This window comes from Mytilus galloprovincialis, chromosome 11, assembly GCF_965363235.1.
Source record: "Mytilus galloprovincialis chromosome 11, xbMytGall1.hap1.1, whole genome shotgun sequence".
Lineage (NCBI taxonomy): Eukaryota > Metazoa > Mollusca > Bivalvia > Mytilida > Mytilidae > Mytilus > Mytilus galloprovincialis.
In genome coordinates, this window is record NC_134848.1 from 12,469,203 (window position 1) to 12,491,584 (window position 22,382).

At 31.2% G+C, this 22,382-nt stretch overlaps 1 long non-coding RNA gene across 1 annotated transcript; it reads left to right on the plus strand.

Annotated features, from left to right (window-relative positions):
- Positions 1 to 6,052: 6,052 nt before the first annotated feature.
- On the plus strand, positions 6,053 to 11,115 carry LOC143050998 (uncharacterized). The gene is made up of 5 exons (XR_012970534.1): positions 6,053 to 6,102; positions 6,863 to 7,180; positions 7,916 to 8,233; positions 8,726 to 8,764; positions 9,448 to 11,115. It is a non-coding gene; the product is annotated as an uncharacterized LOC143050998 (long non-coding RNA).
- Positions 11,116 to 22,382: the final 11,267 nt, after the last annotated feature.

Consider the following 22,382-nt stretch of genomic DNA (forward strand, 5'->3'; position numbering starts at 1 on the left):
AGCGCTGGGGAGTCTTTTGTAGACGAAACGTGCGTCTGGCGTTTATATGAAATTTAGTCCTGGTATCTAGGATGAGTTTATTTGGTATAATCAAATCGGTTATAGTCATAAAACAAATAACTATCTATCTTCTGAAATTGATGCGTTCTGTACATAAAAGTGACTATAAAATGGAGCTTGGTATCACCAACGGTCTCAAAATTATTGAATAGATCGATACATATTGATTGCTTTAACGTTAATTTTGTGCAATTAGCTGTATTATGAAAAAAAACCATTTATTTATGAGGTTTATATTGCTCTTTAATTTCTTATTTGATCTGGAATTGCAACGGTTTAAGTTTAAACCATTGATGTGAATTTCAGAAGACGGCTTGCAAGACAACTTTGTGTGAGTTAGGTTGTTTTATAAAATGTTCAATTATTAAGTTACTAAGGTGCGTTTACCTTTTGATAGCATAATTTGGAACATAATTTTCAGAAATTTGGAAGAAGTTTACAAAAAGTACTTTTTAGGTTTTCAATGCTCTTTAATTTACTATTTGGTCAGGTATTGCAACGGTTTTAATTTAAGCCATTTATGTGAACTTCAGTAGACAGCTTTCAAGATATCTTTTTTTGTGATGAATGATACGACAATAATGTTACATCATTACCTCTTTTCTTATATAAGGGTTAAAAATTTGATCAACGATATCAAACAAAATGATACATTCGTTCATTGTAAAGTGAAGGAAAGTAAACACAACACGGTTATCGTTTAATGTGTTTGAGCTTTTGATTTTGCCATTTGATTAGAGACTTAACACTTTGAGATTTCCTCATAGTTCAGTATTTTTTGGATTATACATTTTGATAATTGATATATTAATATTAAAGATACAAAGATAATCTTAGTTGAATATTTTTTAAATAGTTTATTTGGCTTTAAGCTAGCTGTCAGTAACTGCGAGTACTCTCAGATCTGTTTCAAGTGTTGTTTTGTTGTTGCAATGTAAAAGTACATGTCAGCGTCTACTCTGTGTTGTTTTTTAGATGTATTTCTATTTGTATTCCTATGGTGAGTTAAGCCTTTTAAATCTGATTTTCATAGTTCGTTCTTATGTTGTACTGTTACACAACTGTCCAATGTTAGAGAGAGGATTAGGGAACATCCTAACAAGTTTAACCCCATTAGATTTTATATGTGCTTATCCCAAGTCAGGAGCCTGCAATTTAGCGCCTTTCGTTTGTTCCCGTGCTATATATTGTTTTTCGTTCATTATGTTATACATGCCTTAGGTCGTTAGTTTTCTCTTTTGAATTTATTTACAATTATCATTTCGGTCCCTTTTATAGCTGATTAGGCGGTATGGGTTTTGCTCATTGTAGACGTAAAAATTGAAATTGAACATCATTGAATAATTCAAGTCTTTTTAAAATTGATATTTCTAATTCATCTGATTTATTTATAAACAAAATTAATTCACCTAGTACGTATTTAACTTATAAATAACTTAAGATATAACAAGGACGGATGCAAATACTTATGATGTATCCAGAACGGAAAAACAACTTGAGAGATTAGTTAAACCTTTATAGTAAAAAGATCATTTTCTACATTTGATCAAAATCATATATTCTGTGGACTGCTATATATACTGTTGAACAAGAAAGACTTATAGAAGATCTCCTCAACGTTAACATCAACTTAAAACAAAATTTGTTTTATAACAAACACGATTGTGTGCCAAGTACACGAATGCCCTATCCGCACTTTCATTTTCTATGTTCAGTGGACCGTGAAAATGGGATAAACCTCTAATTGGGCATTAAAATAAGAAAGATGTATCATATGGAACATGTTTACTAAGTTTTAGGTTGATTGGACTTCAACTTCATCAAAAACTACCTCGACCAAAAACTATAATCTGAAGCGGGACAGCCAGACAAACGGATAGACGAACGAACGCACAGACCAGAAAACATAACGCCCATCAATGGGGCATAAAAATGTAACATTTGATTTTAATTTCTGTGAAATCTTATTTGAAAAACTGCACGGAAAGTTCGTTGAAATTGGAGTTATTTTTTGTCTATTTTTCCCATAATGCAAACATTTTCGATAAATGTATTGTTCATTATTAATTTTTGAAGGTCAATCAGTATAAGTTTACAGATTAATCATACTGGACTGCTGTGAAGTAGTAATTTAATCAAAATAAGCACGTCTGTCGACTGGTATAAGGTTGAATTTTGAATTATAACATTTCGTAAAAGTATATCAATATAAAATAGCGACAGGATTGTTAAACACAGTTACCTTTTAAAATATAAATGATGCGATTCGTAAGGAATATTTTTGCCATGCCCTCTGTGAAGTTCAGAGGTGTTTCGTGTATCTAGACCTTAGATACTGTTGGTTTTATATTTGAGGACTCTATACAAAATTTGAATTATGGCGAAATAAGTATTCTGAATTTTCCTTATTCATCTGATTATATAAACAAAATGAATACAGCTTATATGTATTTTTAAATGTTATGAGCATAAAAGACAAATATAACAAGGACGGATGCAAATACTTTATCAAGAGCGGAACAAACAACTTGATACATTAGATTAACCTTAGATTAACCTTCATCGTACAAAGCGTTGCTTTCTACATTTCTAAATCACAAACGTTCCAAACCGGGGTATATCAATAGTATGGTTTAAACTTATTCAGCCACTCTTCTTATATAGTCAATTTAATAACAAAAGTATAGTTTAACAAAGTGCCTCTTGTAAATCAATATATCTATAACATGAAAATATGTCTTGGTCTTTTACTGTGTATCGCTTGACACAAGTTTAACATATATTTCCTCAGTTCCTTTGAATTAACAATTTAATGGATTGAATGTGATACACTTATTAAAATCAATGTCTGTCTTGGTGTTTACTTGTGAAATATTTAGCATCTATTGGTATTTAAATTACAAATTAAAAACTAAAATGTTTATCTCCAATCTAGGGCTTTCTATCCAGACATTCCACTTAGTGTTTATGTAGACCAGTTTCAAAGGTTAGATGATCATGTTGAAAACTGCCAAACCCCACAAAAACAGGGAATTATCAAGGCAAATACAGTCATAGAATCAGGTAATGATTTTGTATTAATTATAATATTATTAGTGTTAGTGTTGGTCTTATTTTTCAATAAGCCGCGAATGTCATCGGTATACAATGTAAATACCATATACACGGAGAATGTGTTCAAATGAGATGAAGTACAGCAATACAAGCGTTGTTTATTTTTTTGTTTGCGTGTTTTGCTGTGCATGCTCTAAACTGTGTCATGGATGGTATCCCCAAATCCTTGGAACTTGTATACTTATATACTAGTAGTAGTTATATATAAAATATTAAATGGTTAATTCAATGAGCAAAACCCATACCGCTATCACAAAATTCAGGATTTCATCTCATAGACTTAAAATTGAAACTGGGAGATATTCCAAATTAGAAGTTCATCAAAGAATTTGTGATAAATGCGATTTGAATAAAGTGGAAGATGAACTTCATTTTCTTATAGAATGTCCTGTATACTCTAAGGATAGAGACATGTTATTTGATCTGATATTTAAAGAATGTAAAAAATTTTACTCCTTGGATATGGTCAATAAATTTATTTGGCTATTAAACTGTGAGTCTATTAATATTTTAAAACAACTTGGCTATTTCTTATCAAAACACCTGCCTTGAGTAAACATTTATAATATAACACTGGGATACTGTAAGTAATATTTAAAATGTCTAACTTTTTAAAGCATACTGTTTTGTTGTTTTGCTTTATTGTATTTGTAATTGTTTGTAACTATATATTGTCATGAATGTATATGCACTATGCCCCTTGAGGGTACCTCTTATGGAAATAAAAGATATTCTATTCTATTCTATTCTATTCTATACTTTTCTAAATGTCATGAGTATGAATTCTGTCTTACCTTTTTCATGATAAATATCAGTTACCATGCATTATGTAAGAGACTTTCTATACTATTTATTCGTTGAATTTTCAGTAGCCGCCATCTTGTTTGATATGTAAGCCATTTTACACAACTGGAGTGTTCTTCAAAACGATATGTCTAAGTTTTAAAAAATCAACATTCTTTCAAATTTGTAAATATTTTGTCATCGTAAATGGCTATTAATCAGATTTTATATTAACAAATGATGATAATTATATTATTACAATGTATTGTGAAATACGCAAATAACTACTAGCATCGTAAATCAGAGATACGAAACTAAGTTTATTGTTGGGTGGTAGCTTTACACAGGCAGCTTAGTAATCAGTCAAAATCAATAGAGACGAGTCCCGTTAGTATAGAAAGTCCATGAGTATGCCACATAAAATATAGCGATTAAATTGTAAATAGTTATTTACTTCCATTTAAAGTTGTAATAAACAATTAAAAAAGAAATCTTTCTGATGCATAGCTCTTTGTCATTTTGGTTGAATCAGCTTTACCAAGTTTTTAAGATGTTTCGAAATTTCAAATGTTTTCCCTGATCATCACTGAAGAGACATTAACAATCAACATGTGCATCTGATGGAGAACAATTGGTTCTGTCAAGGTAGATTGGGTAACTAAATGTTTGAGGATAGATTTTTCTAAAACTTCTGTAAATTATCTCTTGGTTAGTGTACTTTCAAATAATATAACGCGTGGGTCACGGACCTTGTTTTTTCGATGAAATACATTAAATTATCAAAATTATAGTTATTTAAATGAATTATATAGGGGAAACTTAATTTTCCCTTATTAAGGAAACATTAAAACGGTAGTATTGGTTAATATCACTCAGATTATAAAAAAAACCGAAAACATAAACATGATTAATTGTTCTAACAAAATCAATATAATTATCTGCCATTGATTTTAAAAAGCTTTTTCTAGAAATTTTAAATATACTTAATGACAATGGCTATTTTCCATTTGTTAGTTTAATATTAGAATTTCTTTCTGTTGTATATTGAAATATACTTGATAAAATAGTTTTAAACCAAATATTGTTTGTGTAATGTGTCCAAAAAAGATGCTTAGAAAAAGACTACCGAATATACCTAATTTTATGTCATGAAACATTCTGTTTGTCAGAAAAATGAAAAAGAAGTGGGTCCTATGTGGTATGTGGGTTGTTACGTATTGAAACATGTGGACTCATAGTTTTAATATAGTTGTGGTAAATAAGTGATATTTTAACACATTTTAAATCTTAAAAGAAGATTTTCTAAATATATTTGATAAAACATTTGAAAATATTAAACAACAATACGAATTCAAGGGATGAACATAAAATTAGATATAACAAGGACGGATACAGGTACTTAGGTTTTATTCAGAACAACATAGATCGAAGTGATAGTATTTGTAAACTTTTGCACAGTTGGATATTGATTGATTTGGCTATAACTTTAAGGTCCAATTTAGTAATAAGCTGCTCACATATTTATATAGTTACACATCCTTGTTAATAGATGGTTTGGATTTAAGCGGTCCAAATTAACAAAAAAGTAAATCAAGAAAAGCACAATGTTGCACAGTATTCTTTTATGATAATGACTACAGTATGCTTTTGATTATTATTCTTAAAGATAAACGGGAACAAATAGCAAGTAACATTTTTGTTAAACGGACTAAACAATCTTGATTAAGTAAATAGTCTACATAGGATATATCATTCTTACAATGATTATTACTTTGAAATTAATTTTTTTTTCAATTTGAAATATATCACTATATTTATACACCGGTTAAGAAAACAATGCTGAACTATATTAAAAACCATTAATATTGATTAGTACGGCTATACATGTATCACTTCACGTTAAATAAATAGTCTACATAGAAAAGATCATTCTTTCATTGAAAGAAAATTGTGATTTTCAAAAGAACTATCATATTAATGAATTTACTAATAAATCCCCTAGGTTTAACTACAGTTAAGAAAACAATGTTAAACTATATTGAAAACCATTATAATATTGTTAAGTTCGCAGTACACATATCACTTCAGGTTTTTTTTGTTGTAGAACGACTGTAGCAACTCAGATTATGGAGACTCACGATAGAAGTAAGTGTTCATATGTCGGTTACAAAAGTCTCATCATTGACCATCGAGTTAAAAAAATAAACTGCAATTTTCAAAAACTAAAAGTAGTTAACAGTTTTAATAACTGTTAAAAAAAGAACAAATTGCATAAATTTTCATTACATGATATTATTTATGACCAAATAGTAACCACATAGTTTGTCCTGCTTATTTTGAAATTTTACTGAAATCTGTCATTTTTCAAATTGAATCAATTATAGCGACCATTAAAAAAAACGCTTTCATAACCTTTTTGGTAAAACAGTGACACCAAACAATAACTGTTTTGCCCTTAAATGACATATTTATGCTATGCATTCATTATTGGAACAATTTTCAAAGGATTACAGATTTTTATCATAACTGAAGAAATATATGAGATCTTCATACTTTAGAAATAAATTATTCTTGACTTAGATGTAGAACTGTCAGAGATTCTTTGACGAAAATAATGGACACAATCCGATTTGAATCATATTTCATTGTCCTTACAAAATACATGCACATGTATGCCTAAAAGGTACGATATGTAAACTTTTTTTTCTAATTAAGCACTTATGATGTATCATCATATGTTATTATTAAAGGGGGCATAATCCAATTAGAATCATAACTCATCGTCCTTACACATGCATTACCTGTATGCATTTTAAAGATAAGATATGTAAAAAAAAAAAAAGGATGCGACTATGACTATTTATCTGATATAGCAGATATCATATATCATCATATTTTATTTTAGGTACTTACCAAGAATTCAAGGTTGACCTAATACAGTCAACAATACTTGATACGGATGTTTTAGATAACTTAATTTCAAAGTGCATTCTAACTCTTGACGATAGAGAGGAGATTGATAGCCTTTCAGACCAATCTAATCGCAACCAGAAACTCTTAGAAATACTGATGCATCGACCATACAATACCTTTTTTGTTTTTGTTGAAGCGATAAAAGATTCTGATCAAAAGTGTCACAGTTCTCTTGTTGAAAGGATGGAGGCCAAAGTCTTAGACAAAGACTTGATTTTACAGAAAGCACAACTCACAGATGAAACAACCGGTAATGTACCTTGGTTTCAAATGAGTGAAACAAAGTTTTTTTTGTCATGTCAAAGGCTTTCATATGTTATTGTTTTGTATGGATGGTGCGTAGTGTCGTGTTACGGAGCGCACATCAGCTTTTAATTGTTCAAAGTACGACAGCTCCAAAGTTTAAAGATGATAACCAAGTTCTATGCTGAGCAATTAACTGTTTGTAGATTAATACGTGTCTTACGCTTTGTTTTTATATAACCCAATCATAGATTAACTTAGACAGATTTGTATCCACATTTTTACAATTTGGTGTCTCATATTCTTTAAATTCGTTTTTGTTTCCGTTTAACAACTTGCTTGTTTCAAGAACCGATGACAATTTTTCAATGAATTCACTAAATAACGGTGACTTATAGTTGCTTATCTCCAATTCTGTTAGTTTACTACAATAAAGGATGCTTCTTACAGTGAAACCTGACTAAACCGAATTCTGCACAAACCGATAACCTGTATAAACCAAACATGTTCTGAAGCACTGTCGTATCAACTAGTATGCGTTTTGAACGTGATAACACCGAACATCGGTCAAAACCGATCAAAATCTTAAGACCCGAAAAGGATCGGTTTAAACAGGTTTCACTGTAATAAACCATAAACGATTTTTCACTTTTAGCGTTATATTTCTAAAAGCAAGGAAATCATATCCTTTCGTAAACATTTGCTTTCAATAACGTTTATTTTGTAATCTTATATATTTCAGTTATAAACGATGCTGTTAAATTAATCAAATGGTATAAAACTATAGTTCATGAAATTAACATCGACAAAACTGGAATTCTAGACAAGCTTTTTACTCAAGATGTGATAGACCGTGAGGTTTATGAAAAACTTTCATCAGTAAAGATGGTTTCACACGAGAAAAATAGAAGACTTTTGGGAACACTTGTAAGAAAAGATATTTCGTCTGCCTTTCCAATTTTCCTTGAAGTTCTGAGAGAAGATAGCTGTTATACGGATTATGCCGAAAAAATAAAAGAAACACATGTCACACAGAACGACTTAGAATTATTGAGTATTGGTAGGTTATAAATATTTTGAATATGTATCATAATGATATAAAATTTGTTACAATATAACAGATCGCTTTTTCAGATCTACAATAAGTCATGGTTTTTTTATTTAAATTGTAAAAAGTAAAATCACAAAAAATACTGAACTCAGAGGAAAATCAAATCGAAACGTCCCTAATCAAGGCAAAATTCAAATGACAAAACACACCAAAACCAAATGGACAACATTACGTCAATATAACGTTTTAGAATGTTAACTATTAAGATTAATAGGTTCCAAAGAGTAACCGAAACGTTATGATTGGTTAAAAACATCTTGAAAATAGACAATTGATCAATGACGTTAGGTGTTTTCCAAAACAATGAAATAATCCACAATCCTTAAGATTCTGAAACGTCGAAAATTTCGTTTACATTGAATTTCGTCCTTTTTATTACAGTGTATAGTTTGAGACTTCTTATATATAAGTATATAAATATATCATGTAATTTTATTGTAGGGAACAGGATTAGAGAACGAAAAAGAAATGGAATGAGTGGTAAATATTTATTTTGTACCATTATTGATAAAATCAATACAATGTAAACTAACAGGAAAAACTGTGTTTGAAGATTTGGAAAGATGAGTTTAGTTTGGCCTTGATAAATCTATTGACTTCTTATCAACTAATTTGAGTTCATGAAATACTTGAATTAAACTGCTACCAACCTTCACAACGGACAAACTTTTTAATAGGTCAACGTACAGTGTTTAACTTTTGACATAGTTCTTACTGTTTGGTTCTAAATTATTGAATCGCTTAGACAAATACACATAGTACTAACGAAATAAAGCTATTCTGTTTGGTTCTTCATGTCAAGTTAAGAAATAAGCAGTTAAAGTCACATAGCATAAAGTCTATCCTAATCAAAACTGGTCGCATTTTTTAAATGTTTCCGTCGGGTTACTTCATGCATGCCAAGAAGAATAATAAAAACAGATATTTTAACATAGAATGGCCGCCATTTTAAATTTCTAAAGCTTAACGGGATTGTTCAAATAGTTAGACCTAAATGAGGCTCTGTCTAAATATTGGTGCTTGTTCAACAATGTGAACGATTTTTTTCTTATCTGTATGTTCAAATATATGTTTATCTTCTTAAGAATAGATTATAAATGACACTTTCTCTGTTTATAAACAAGAAAAATATAAACAAGTAACTAAACTTTAATTTTCTTAAGATCTTATGGTCGATCAAATAGAGAAATGGAAGATTGAGAGCAAAATTTACGTCGAAACCAGAGCGACTGATCATGTGCTTGCAAGTATCAACAGCAACAACTGTGTAAGTGTCATAGGACCAGCGGGAAGTGGGAAAACTGCAATCGCTAGACACGTAGCTCTCCAAATGGAAAGACTTGGATACACAATACTAACTGTGAGTGATGCAAAAGAAGTAAAAGATCTATACAAATCAGACAGAAAAACGTTGTATGTTGTTGACGATATGTGTGGAAATTTTACAGCCAGCCAAAGTCGGATAGAAGAATGGAAGAAATCAATGAACGACATTAAGGGTATTCTTGAAAATGGTAATTGTAAGTTGATTTTAACATGTAGACTTCAAGTTTTTCAAGATAAAGGGTTTACAAATTTAGAAATCTTCAAAACATGTGTATGTAACCTGAGGTCACATAGTTTATCTTTATCATCTGAAGAAAAGGAAAAATTGACTGCAGAGTATTTTAAGGAGCATGCAGTAGAAGCATTTGAACGTTTGAGTGAATATGAGTTTCTTCCATTGTTATGTAAATTATATTATGTACAGAGAAACAATCCAGAATTTAATGTCCACTTTTTTTTGGATGATCCATTTTCATTCTACCAAAAAGAGTTTCGTAGCATGTATAATGACTGTGCGGAAGGTAAGTACAAATACTGTGCTCTACTTTTGTTGGTTATATTTAACAACAAGTTAGAGGAAATTCATCTTACAGGTAAGGATCCTAAAGTTAAAGAGATTATTGAAGTCACCAAAGACGTATGTGAAATAGACGAAAATATAACAGGTAGGAAACTCAAGTCCCAACTTGAAATACTGACTGACACGTTTGTGACTTATGATGAAGGCATCTACAAAACCATTCATGACAAGCTGTTTGATTTTTTGGCTGTTTATTTTGGAACGCAAGAAGAACTTATAAGCATGTTGATAAAGTATGCCGAACCTAGATTTGTTCGGGAAAGATTTTCTGTTACAATAGACATCGAAAATGAATTTCATGTAATACTTTTATCTGATGACAATTTGCAGATGTACATACAACGGGTTTTTGAAGATATGGTAAGTTCACGTGATGTTAATCATAACATAGAAGAAAATGTGAATTTAAAGAACATCAAATTACGCACTATGCTCCGTGACTTAATGAGAAATCTTAATAATCATGACATAATTGCCTTATTGGAGACAGCGAGCACAAGTTTCTTAAATGTAATGTTTGTCATGAGAGAAACAGACATCAACGACGAGGTTGAAAATAGGTTTAGGGAATACCAAAGTTTTTCAATTATTCTACCTGATGATTTAGTACAACAATACATTTACAGGTGGTTTGGTGATTTGACGAAATCTAATTCCACGAAGGCACATTTTAAGGATAATAGGCTTTTAAAAAATGTAACATTCCGTATTGCTTTAAACTCCTTTATGCGACAAATAAACCAAGAGACGGTTGGCTCTATCATTCGAAATGGAAGTAAGGATTTCCTCAACACAATGTTTGTCAAAACAGAACATGATATCAAGGATTTTGCAAAGGAACAATATGAATGCTTTGGTGTTGTTATTCCTGAGAGAATTTTACAGCCTTACATTGATAGGTGGTTTCACGATTTAACAAGATACAGCTGGGAGACATTTTTTGATGAAATGTTTTTATGGGGAAATACTTCTATGTATTTCGATATGGCAGAATTTTTGTTCCGTAAAAGAATTAACTTCAAAGAAAATAGACTATTGATGAATATACCATTTCGTGATGCTGTTCGTACCACAATGAGACAACTAACCACGGAAAAAATTACTTCACTCATTAATACAGCAGAGGACATTTTTCTCCATACAATGTTTGTCCTGACAGAGTATGATATCATTGACAACGCTAAGAAAACATATAAACTGTTTGGTATTATAATCCCTGATGACTTGCTTCAGCAATACATTGAACAGTATTTTAATCGCCTTACAAACACAAATTGGATGGTGGCACTCATGAATAAAAATAGAGTTTTTCAAAATGATAAAGGTCGCACAGCCTTGCGTTCATATATGAAACAATTAACTAAAGAGAAAATTGCTTCACTTATTCAGAATGCAGGGCATATATTTTTCAAAACGATGTTTGTCATGACGGAGGAGGACATCAAAGACAACGCTAAGAACCGGTATGAATGTTTTGGTATTGTTATTCCTGATGATCTAATAAAGCAGTACGTTCAGAGGTGGTTTGATCAAATGACCAACGAAAGACATTTCGGCGATGCATTCTATAGGAGTAGACTTATTTTTAATGTTTCATTTCGTTGCGCTCTACGTAACTACATGAGGCAATTACCTACAGAAAAAATAGCTTTAATTATTCAGACATCAAAGGATGATGTATTTAATCAAATTTTTGTCATGACAGAAGATGACATAAAAGACAACGCTGAGAACCAATATGAATGTTTTGGCATTGTTGTTTCTGTTGATCTACTGCAGCAGTACATTGATAAATGGCTCAAATGTTTGACTTACACCAGTGATTTAGAGAAATGCATAGATAAAAATAGACTTTATAAGAATTCTGCTTTTCGTACTGCCTTGTGTAACTACATGAGACAACTGAACAAAGAAACAATCGCTTCACTCATTTCGGACGCAGAGGAAGATGTTCTCAATAAAATGTTTGTCATGACAGATGAGGACATAATAGACAGCGCTGAGAACCAACATAAATGTTTTGGTATTGTTATTCCTGATCATTTACTTCAGCATTATTTTGATATATGGTTAAAACGTTTGACTAAAACCAGTGGGATCGAGAAATGCATAGATGAAAATAGACCATTGAAAAATGATACATTTCGTACTGCCTTATGTGATCACATGAGACAGTTAAATACAGAAAAGATCGCTCATCTAATTCGGAATGCCAAGAACGATTTTCTCAACAAAATGTTTGTCATGTCAGAAGATGACATCAAAGATAACACTGAAAAACGATATGAATGTTTTGGTATTGTTATTCCTGCTTATCTGATAAAGGCTTACATTGAGAGATGGTTAAAACATTTGACTAAAACAGACGAGTTACAGAAAAGTATAGATCAAAATAGACCACAAAAGAATGCTTTATTTCGTAACGCATTTCATACTTACATGGAACAGTCAAACGCAGAAACAATTGCTAATCTAGTTTGGATTGTAAGCACAGATTTCCTCAATACAATGTTTGTTATGACAACAGATGAAATCAAAGACAACTTCGAGACCAGATATACATGTGTTGGCATTGAAATTCCTCAAGATGTACTACATCAATACATTGAGAAGTGGTTTGAAGGCTTAACTGTAACCAGTGATTTGGAGAAATTCATAGATAAAAATAGACCATTGAAGACCGCTAAATTTCGTACTGCCTTGTGTAACTACATGAGACAACTGAACACAGAAACAATCTCTTCACTCATTTCGGACGCAGAGGAAGATGTTCTCAATAAAATGTTTGTCATGTCAGAAGATGACATCAAAGATAACACTGAAAAACGATATGAATGTTTTGGTATTGTTATTCCTGCTAATCTGATAAAGGCTTACATTGAGAGATGGTTAAAACATTTGACTAAAACAGACGAGTTACAGAAAAGCATAGATCAAAATAGACCACAAAAGAATGTTTTATTTCGTAACGCATTTCAAACTTACATGGAACAGTTAAACGCAGAAGCAATTGCTAATCTAATTTGGATTGGAAACACAGATTTCCTCAATACAATGTTTGTTATGACAACAGATGAAATCAAAGACAACTGCGAGACCAGATATGCATGTGTTGGCATTGAAATTCCTCAAGATGTACTACATCAATACATTGAGAAGTGGGTTGAAGGCTTAACTGTAACTAGTGATTTGGAGAAATTCATAGATAAAAATAGACCATTGAAGACCGCTAAATTTCGTACTGCCTTGTGTACCTACTTGAAACAACTGAACCAAGAAAAAATTGCTTCTCTAATTTTAGAAGTTGATGGTAATTATCTCAATAAAATGTTTGTCATGACAGAAGATGACATCAATGAAAACGCTGTAAACCTATACGAACGTTTTGGTATTGTTATTCCTGATGAAATGTTACAGCTATACATTGAAAGATGGTTTCTCCATTTGTTTGATAGACCCAGGACAAAGAGTTTTTTGGATGGAAACAGACTTTTGATGAATGCTACATTTTGTACTGCCTTTCGAAACTTCATCAAACAGTTAAACAGAGAACAAATTGCATATTTCATTCAGACAGGAAGCACAGATTTTCTAAATACAATGTTTGTCATGGCACATGATGACATTAAAGACGATGGTGCTAATCGATATGAATGGTTTGGTATTGTAATTCCTGATGATCTTCTTCTGTTACAGCAATACATAGAAAGATGGTTCAAAAGTGTGACAGAGGCCAACTCTGTGAAAGTATATATGAATGCTAATAGGCTTTTAACGAATGCTACCTTCCGGACTGCACTTCATACATACATGAGCCTACTTGATACAGACGAAATCGAAAGCCTTATTCGCACTGGGAGTAGTGACTTCCTCAATACAATGTTTGTTCTAATGGAGAATGACATAGTCAGTGAACACGCTTATTATCGATTCGAATGTTTCGGTATTGTTATTCCTGATGATATGTTGCAGCAATACATAGAAAGATGGAAGGATTGTATGACAAAGACCGACTCCGTGATGGAATTCGTAGGTGTCAATAGGTCTTCTATGAGTATTATATTGCAGACCGAATTGAAACCATATATGACCGAGGTAAATTCAGAAAAATAGTCTGTGGATCCGAAAACATGTTGTTTTTAACTAATTTTTCGTAATACTTAATACTTTATGAACCGCAATAGTATAAATAAATAAAAAAGAGAAATAACTTTTGTTGTTGCATTATATATAAACTTTTGTTTTACTTTCTTTTTTTGCATACCCATTTAAGGGTATACGATAAAGTTTTGATCCCACGGCGAGGTTTTTACGAACACATGCATACAAGCTATGTTTTGCCTAGGAAATTCAAATATGTAATAAAAATAACCTTCGTATGCTACTAAGGGTCATAATTTACGCCGTTTAATCAAAATTTCAGAATGTATAACAAATCTTTGAAAATAATAAATTTCTTTCAAAGTTTCATCGTTTAGAAAAAGATTGGCATGTTTTTTACTGTGTATTTATCAACGACTTTTTAATGAAACATAAGTACAAATAATCTTCATACGTAATTAAACCCAATATTATTTAAAAAAAGAAAGCTCGTTTTCAAGTTAAATCAGTCTGAATGATAAAAAATAGTTGAGCAATGCATCTTTACCCGATATGTCACAATTTGAAGTCACGAAAATAGCATTTGACGCTAGAAACGTTATTACCTTCCCTTCAACTGTATCGTATGCCCTTAAACCACTATAATCATTACAACAGTATTATATCATCTACACAAGTTATATAATATGATACAATTTCGACACGACACGACAGAAGATAGAATAATGTGTTCTATTGATTTGCATGTATATACATTATACAGGCGATAACATAATTAAATTATTATAATTCAAACTCGACGTAATGCACGAACTATTCCAATAAATAAATCCATTTTCCGTTTGAATGCAGATATATATCTTATTTTTAAACAGTATCTTCTTATAAAAATGGATGGAAAAATGAAAGTAATAACGGTAGTTGATACTTATTGTATGCAAAAAATATTTTACAAAGTATGGATGACAAAATAGTAAGATTCTGGTATTGTGTATAAAAGTGACAGAGGTAAGTTGTCATCAAAGATCATCAAACAACGTTATTCTTTTTTCTTTAAATAAGCTTGCATTTCAAAAAGGTAATGTAATTCAGTGTATCAAAGGTCAAACAGTCGTGCCGAACAACAAAGGTGAGTCCTATTTTGACAGCAAAATCATATTTCCACCTGCGCAATTTCAAAATTGATGAAACAGGTGAGAAAAGAGACTTAATATTTGATAACATCCACCTTATTTCTGCAATATCTTATCATGTGTCAATATTAACTTAGTGTGCATCAAATGCTAAATCTACAATCAACAGCAGTAGGTTTTGTATATATAAAAAACTTATAAATGTCCGCCTTTTTTTCATTAAAAGTTATATAATTATCTGCCTTTTTTATTGAATTTTATAAATACATGCCTTTTTGTAATGATTTTTATAAATGTATATGTATTTGTCATTAATTGTATATATCTTCTGTAAGAGAATAACAATTAACATTTTCGATGTGACTTTTCCCATTAACAGCTCAAACATTTCAATTGTTTAAGAAATATCTTATATTGTAATGACGCACCTTTTGACAGTTGAATGTTTCATAAAGATTGGAATTCCTTATTTTGTTAACTTGATTAATTTGTTTATAATCCGATTCAGTTTGAGAGAGAGAGAGATAACAATAATCTGTCTAATTTTTTTTTGAATTTGTCTACTTTGATCAATTATTTATATAATGTAAACATGACTCTGAACTGTTATATTCAACTGTTTAATTATTGTTACAAAATATTATATGTAAATAGTTATATATTTTATTTGTTTTGATTAGTTTGATAATTGTTGAACACTTTTGTGTTTAAGGATGTACTTAGGTGAGGTTAGGTTAAAATTAATAAATTAAGAAGTTAAAATTTATACTTTAAGCTGGTAGAGCATCACTTAAGGATAAAAATAAGCTAAAAATATTGATAAGTCATGGACCTCCTTTTCGAGATATTTGAGATTTAAGATGTGGCGGGAAAAGACTGACTCGGACTTTTACCTTATATTTGCATTGGTATTATTTGGTCTTAAAACAAAAGAAAGAAATTAAGAATCTTCTTAAATTTTGTTAAATGACCTTTCACTAGGTATTAAATCTTATATGAAAAAATAAATGGGTGTTATGGTGCAAAATATTTTACATTGTGTATTATGGATAAACACCCAGGAGTCCGAACATTTGACACAAATTCCAAACCCTCACCTAAGTACACCCTTAATTGATATGTTGGAACAAATAATTTAGTAAACATTCAGGAGGTGATTCTGTAAATAATATTTATTCTTTAAACTAATTAACTGTGAAATAAAAAATCGATTATTTCTTACCAATTTGATTACAAAATATTTTGTATTTGATGTTTTATAAAGAAATAGTCTCAATACTCAGGCCTGGCGTCTTTAAACGTATCTTTCCATTTTAAGCATGACTTGTAGCAATGCCAACATAATGTAAACTCATTGTTAGGTAATGATGTATATTATGGTATCATGGATATTTCTTACTAAGTTTGGTAAATGATCTTTCATAAGCTACTGCAGCCTTATATGATTTGAAAAATGGGATTATGGAGCAAAATAGTTTACCCTGTAACGCAGGGAAAACACCAAGGAATCCGAATGTCTGACACAAATTTCAAAACATGACCTAAGTCCATCTTTAAAAAAGAAAAGTTTGGAAAATTTACAGATATAACATTTTTACATAAGAAATAATTTTTCACCCTGATAATGTAATTTCGGACATGCAGTAAAAAATAGTATAATTTATTATCATTTTAGTTTTAGAGTATTTTATTAAATGAAGCTTTACAACATATATTTTCTGAATATATTACATTGAGCAACTGTCTTCTTGTCATTCGATTATTGTAAATGAAATTCTTAAACATTGGTCAATGGAGACAGTTTTTGCAAATTCACCAATAAGGCTCAAATGAATCTGCAATAGGACATCAGTGTCTATAGAAATGTTTATTTTGCAGAGTTAAAATAAAAATCACAATGTTGTGGGATATTTTAATTCAAGGGAGAAAGAGAATGATGGAAAATGAAATATCATATTTTTTGCTCTTTTGAACGTTTAATTTCCCATTTGATTTTTATATTTTTATAGGGTGACATTAGATATGAAATGAAATCTATGAATTAATTTAAATAGTTTTGTGATTAAAATAAAACAAAGGATAGCAGTATCATGTGGAGATCCAAAAACATTAATGTAATATATATTTTATTGTTGTTAAAATTGTATAACTTTTTTTGTAATTATTAGCTTCAATAAAGAAAAATGATAAATAATGTGATGTGATGAACTTCGATTACATAGTAAAACAATCACAATCACCAATTAATTGACCAAAACGATGTATCGGAAGGTCCCTGATCAAATGGCGAAATCAAAAGTTCAAACCCATCAAACGAATGGATGACAACTGTCATATTGCTGACGTAGTACAGGAATTTTCTTATGCAGAAAATTGTGGATTGAACCTGGTTTTGTAACTAGTTCATCTCACTTGTATGACAATCGAATAGAATTCCTTTACATTGACAACGATGCGTGAACAAAACAAACAGACATAATAAGTAGGCATCTCACAAACTAGAGATGTGGTATGACGGCAAAAAGAGACAACTATCAATCAATGTGCAAATGAAATGGATATAAGCAATTATATCGAACCTTATGACATACAACAATAACGTAAAGTGGGCTATGAAAGGCCCTTACATAAAGAAATATGACGCAATCCTATTGAGAAATCTAAAAGTGTAGCTAGGTGCAAGTTTAGACGTTGAACATAAACACCAACTGATCATTCGAGAAAATTGATTGTAAATTCATAATTTGTATTCGTATACATCTTCCAGTGTTTGTCTGTTGCCGATTTTGTGTCTATGAAAATCGATTTAAGACAGTGAAATATTGCAATAATAGACCATCTGATTATTCTGAGAGATTTAGAGATTTTCTTCGCCCAGAAATAATCAATTCATAAATCTGATCGTTTTGTAAAAAAATCTTCGCGCGTTTTAACCCACATTTTATTACACATGTATTTGTCTATCAATGAATAAAATGAAAACGTTTGCTTTTACATTCGAATACTGGTTGTTTGAGACCTAGATTTATAGCAAACAGTGAAATTTCAGTTTTTCTAATCGTGAAATTGCCTTGTCTAACTAGCTTCATTCAAGGCAGGGGAAACGTACAAGGGGGACAGTCAAACTCATCGATCGAAAATAAACTAACAACGCCATTGTTAAAAATAAAACTAAAGACTACGCAACTCGAACTCCTCCAGAAATTTTGGGAGATCTCAGGTGCTCCGTAAGGGTAAGCAGATCCTGCTCTATATGTGGCATCTATCGACCTCCATATCCAATTTATAAATGCCGGTCAATACAAGTAAGTATTCAGGAGCTATCGTTGTTTCATTTCATGGAATATCTGACAAAAGGTAGCGAGTAGAAACAGCATAACCTTCCGAATCATATGAGTCCTCCTACTCTAAGTAATGTGTGTTTTGATCAATTATTTATATTCTGTGCACTGTGTGTTACAGTGATGGTTTAGTCTTTTAAGATTTCTTTTGTCGGATTTTCTTGTGATGGTCCTCTGGTGTCTTCTTTGCCATCTTAGTTTAAACTATAAAAATAATATGAAAAAGTAGCCACAAAAGTTTGAAATACAGAGGAATACACATTGTCCTATTTTACTGATGATCCGAATATCGTCAATAACACGTCCCTGCGAAATTTGTTATTCAAAGGTCCAAAATATTGTGAGCCAAAATCCATCAATTGGAAACACAGCTTTAAAATACTTAAGAATTCAGTCGAAAATAATGCCAGGCAATGGGTTACACGTGAGAAAGAAGGCTACTCTATTCGGATGAATTAGGGCTGTGAGGTTGTTGATACAAATCAGAATTAAGAAACTGAATGGGTTTATCTTTGTCCATGCTACATTAAGGACAAAATGTTGCAAACACTTGTACTTCCTCTATAACACATATGTTTTTGTCCCCGCACATAAAGCCCCAAACAAAACCGTCCTCTTCTAGATGCGACGTGAATCAGATGTGGATACTAAATAAAATCAAAGATCTGTTAGAGTACATACAATTTCAGACTCTTTCATCTGGCAAAAGCATTAAAACATTTGACTTATCTACACTTAACACAACCATTCCTAATTATTTTCAAAATTAAAAGACTAAATGAAAGAGTTGGTATTAGTTTGTCTCATGAAAACCAATGACCAACATTGAAAAAAAGTTGCTTGTCTCAGTCTTCTTTGTAAATATAAAACTTCTATGATGAGGTTATTGTGAACAATTACTCTAATACAAACAAAAAAATATTTGAAACTGACATGATCGAAATGCTTGATTTATATATTGACCACTTATCTAATTACGTTTTGAGGACGTGTTTTGCAACAAACTATCGGTATTTTCATCGTAACCATCTGGGCATCTGTTCATACCGACTTGTGATAGTTAATTGTAAACAATCACTCTTATTAAAAAAAATAATCTGAAAATGAAAATGAAAATGATCGAGATGCTTGATTTCTATATTGACAAAATATTTAATTACGTTTTTGAGGACGTGTTTTTTTAACAAACTATCGGCATTCCCATGGTAACCAACTGTGCACCTGTTCATGCCAACTTGTTACTTTATTCTTATGAGGTTGACTTCATACATGAACTTCTAAGGAAGAAAGACAAGAAGTAAGCTCTACCCTTTAATTTGACTTTCCACTATGTAGATGATGTTCTCTCTCTTACGTATTCAAAGTTTGGTAACTATATTGCATAAATTTATCAAATCGAAATTAAGATAATAGATAGAACAGGCACAGTTAAGTTTGCCTCGTGATTGACTTATATTTTAAAATTGACAATGATTGTCAGTTGAAAAAAGACTTTATGACAACATAGATGATTTCAGCTACCCAATTTTGAAATTTCCATTTCTATGTAGCAACATTCCAGCAGCGCCTGCATATGGAGTAGATATCTCCCAATTAATTAAGTATTCCCGGTTTGTATTTCTTATCATGATTAGCTGCTCCCAATGAATCTTTTGAATCAAGAATTCTTAAAAGTGATGTTGAAATCATCCTTTGGTAAAATATGGATGTCAGCACGAGTTGGAATGTCCGTTTCACAGAAGATAGCGGATATGTTCTCAATGCTGGAACTACAATATTTAGTCATTGCTTTGTCATTTGTCATTTGTATTTGAGTTTGAATTTCCTCTTGTTGTCTTTCGCCACTTCCTTATAAAGACATCAGTTCGCCCGCTGTTGTGAAATGAATTGAATTTGGGTATAGCGTAAACACACTAAAGTTATCCGAAATCTGCCATAAATTCTAATTGCTTTATGTGTTGTTTTGTTGATTTTTGATTGCTTCTATAAACGCCTAGTGGCAATATTCTATACCGGTTTTAAAGAAAATGAGTCATTAATGCTATGTTAAAGCTGATAACAAACTGAGTCTTACAACATAGATATCTCTTATAAAAAAATTTGTGATACATTTAAAAACAGATTTGTCAAATGTGTTGATTGACCGTTATTGAATAACTGTTTCTCAGATGATATTGGATATGTTTCTTACGTCGTAACTACAATCCCCTTCCCTTTTCATGAATGTGACTTACCGAACTTGACTATTTACTAGGTTTGTAATAACATGAACAACACGACGGGTGATATCTGTGGAACAGGATCTGCTTACTCTTACGGAGCATCTGATATCACCCGCAGTTTTGGATGGGTTTCGTGTCGCTTAGTCTGTAGTTTTTTTATGTTGTTTCTTGCATATTATTATTTGTCTGTTTGACTTTTTCATTTTTAGCCATGGCGTTGTCAGTTTTATGAGTTTGACTGTTCCTCTGGTACCTTTCTGCTATCTTTTTAAAGATTTCCTATTAACACTCAACTATTGGTTGGTAATTACAAGAAAGGCAACAGTAGTTAAACGATGCTCAATAGTCATAAATCGATTAAGCTATAACAAAGCTGGTTCACAAACTAAAACCGAGATAAACACATAAGCTATAATAAGACAGAATCAACGTTACACTTGATATAAATGGACTTTTTGCTAACAGCTTCCTCATTTCGACTTTGTACAGGACATTTAAAAATCATACATAAGAGACGAAAATTAACCAAAAACATCCAAGGGATTTAGTATTTTAACGTCATGTTAACGACAGCTAAAGAAGCCATGATATTTGCAGCGCCAAAAGTAAAAGTATCGACAGTCAGTAGGATAGTTAGAAGTTAACATTTCAATGAATAAGCAGCGCCAAAAGTAAAAGTATCGACAGTCAGTAGGATAGTTAGAAGTTAACATTTCAATGAATAAGCAGCACCAAAAGTAAAAGTATCGACAGTCAGTAGGATAGTTAGAAGTTAACATTTCAATGAATAAGCAGCGCCAAAAGTAAAAGTATCGACAGTCAGTAGGATAGTTAGAAGTTAACATTTCAATAAATAAGTATATTGTTAATACATAGATAGAGTAATCTCTATATAGAACATGAACATGGATATGTATTAAAAAAATCCAAAAAGATAAAATAATACACATTTAGTTATGTTTTAATTTGCTGATAACAAAATCAATATTTGTGCCCATGTAAACTATATTCATATAAACTATATTCTAAGATCTAATTACAAAATTGGTAAGATAACCCTTACTTAAAAGGTATACGTCTGACTCGCGGAACATTATAACAGTGTCGTACAAGCACTGGACTTCAGTTTATCATCATTTTCTTATTTGTTCTCAAACAATCAGCCATAAGGTGAACCGTTTTTTTTACAATATAAAGCACACACGTCTAATTATCCACAGATTGATTATATAAATGGTAAGATTCAAGATTTGTGTTTAATAAGACCTAAATTTATGTCTATGCGATTATGGCACTAGCGTAAAAGCTTTCAACACTTTTACAGTGATTGCTTATAACAAATTTTCTGAAGAAAGAACTGTTTACAATTTTGCAGCGGCTTTGCAGCATTGTAGT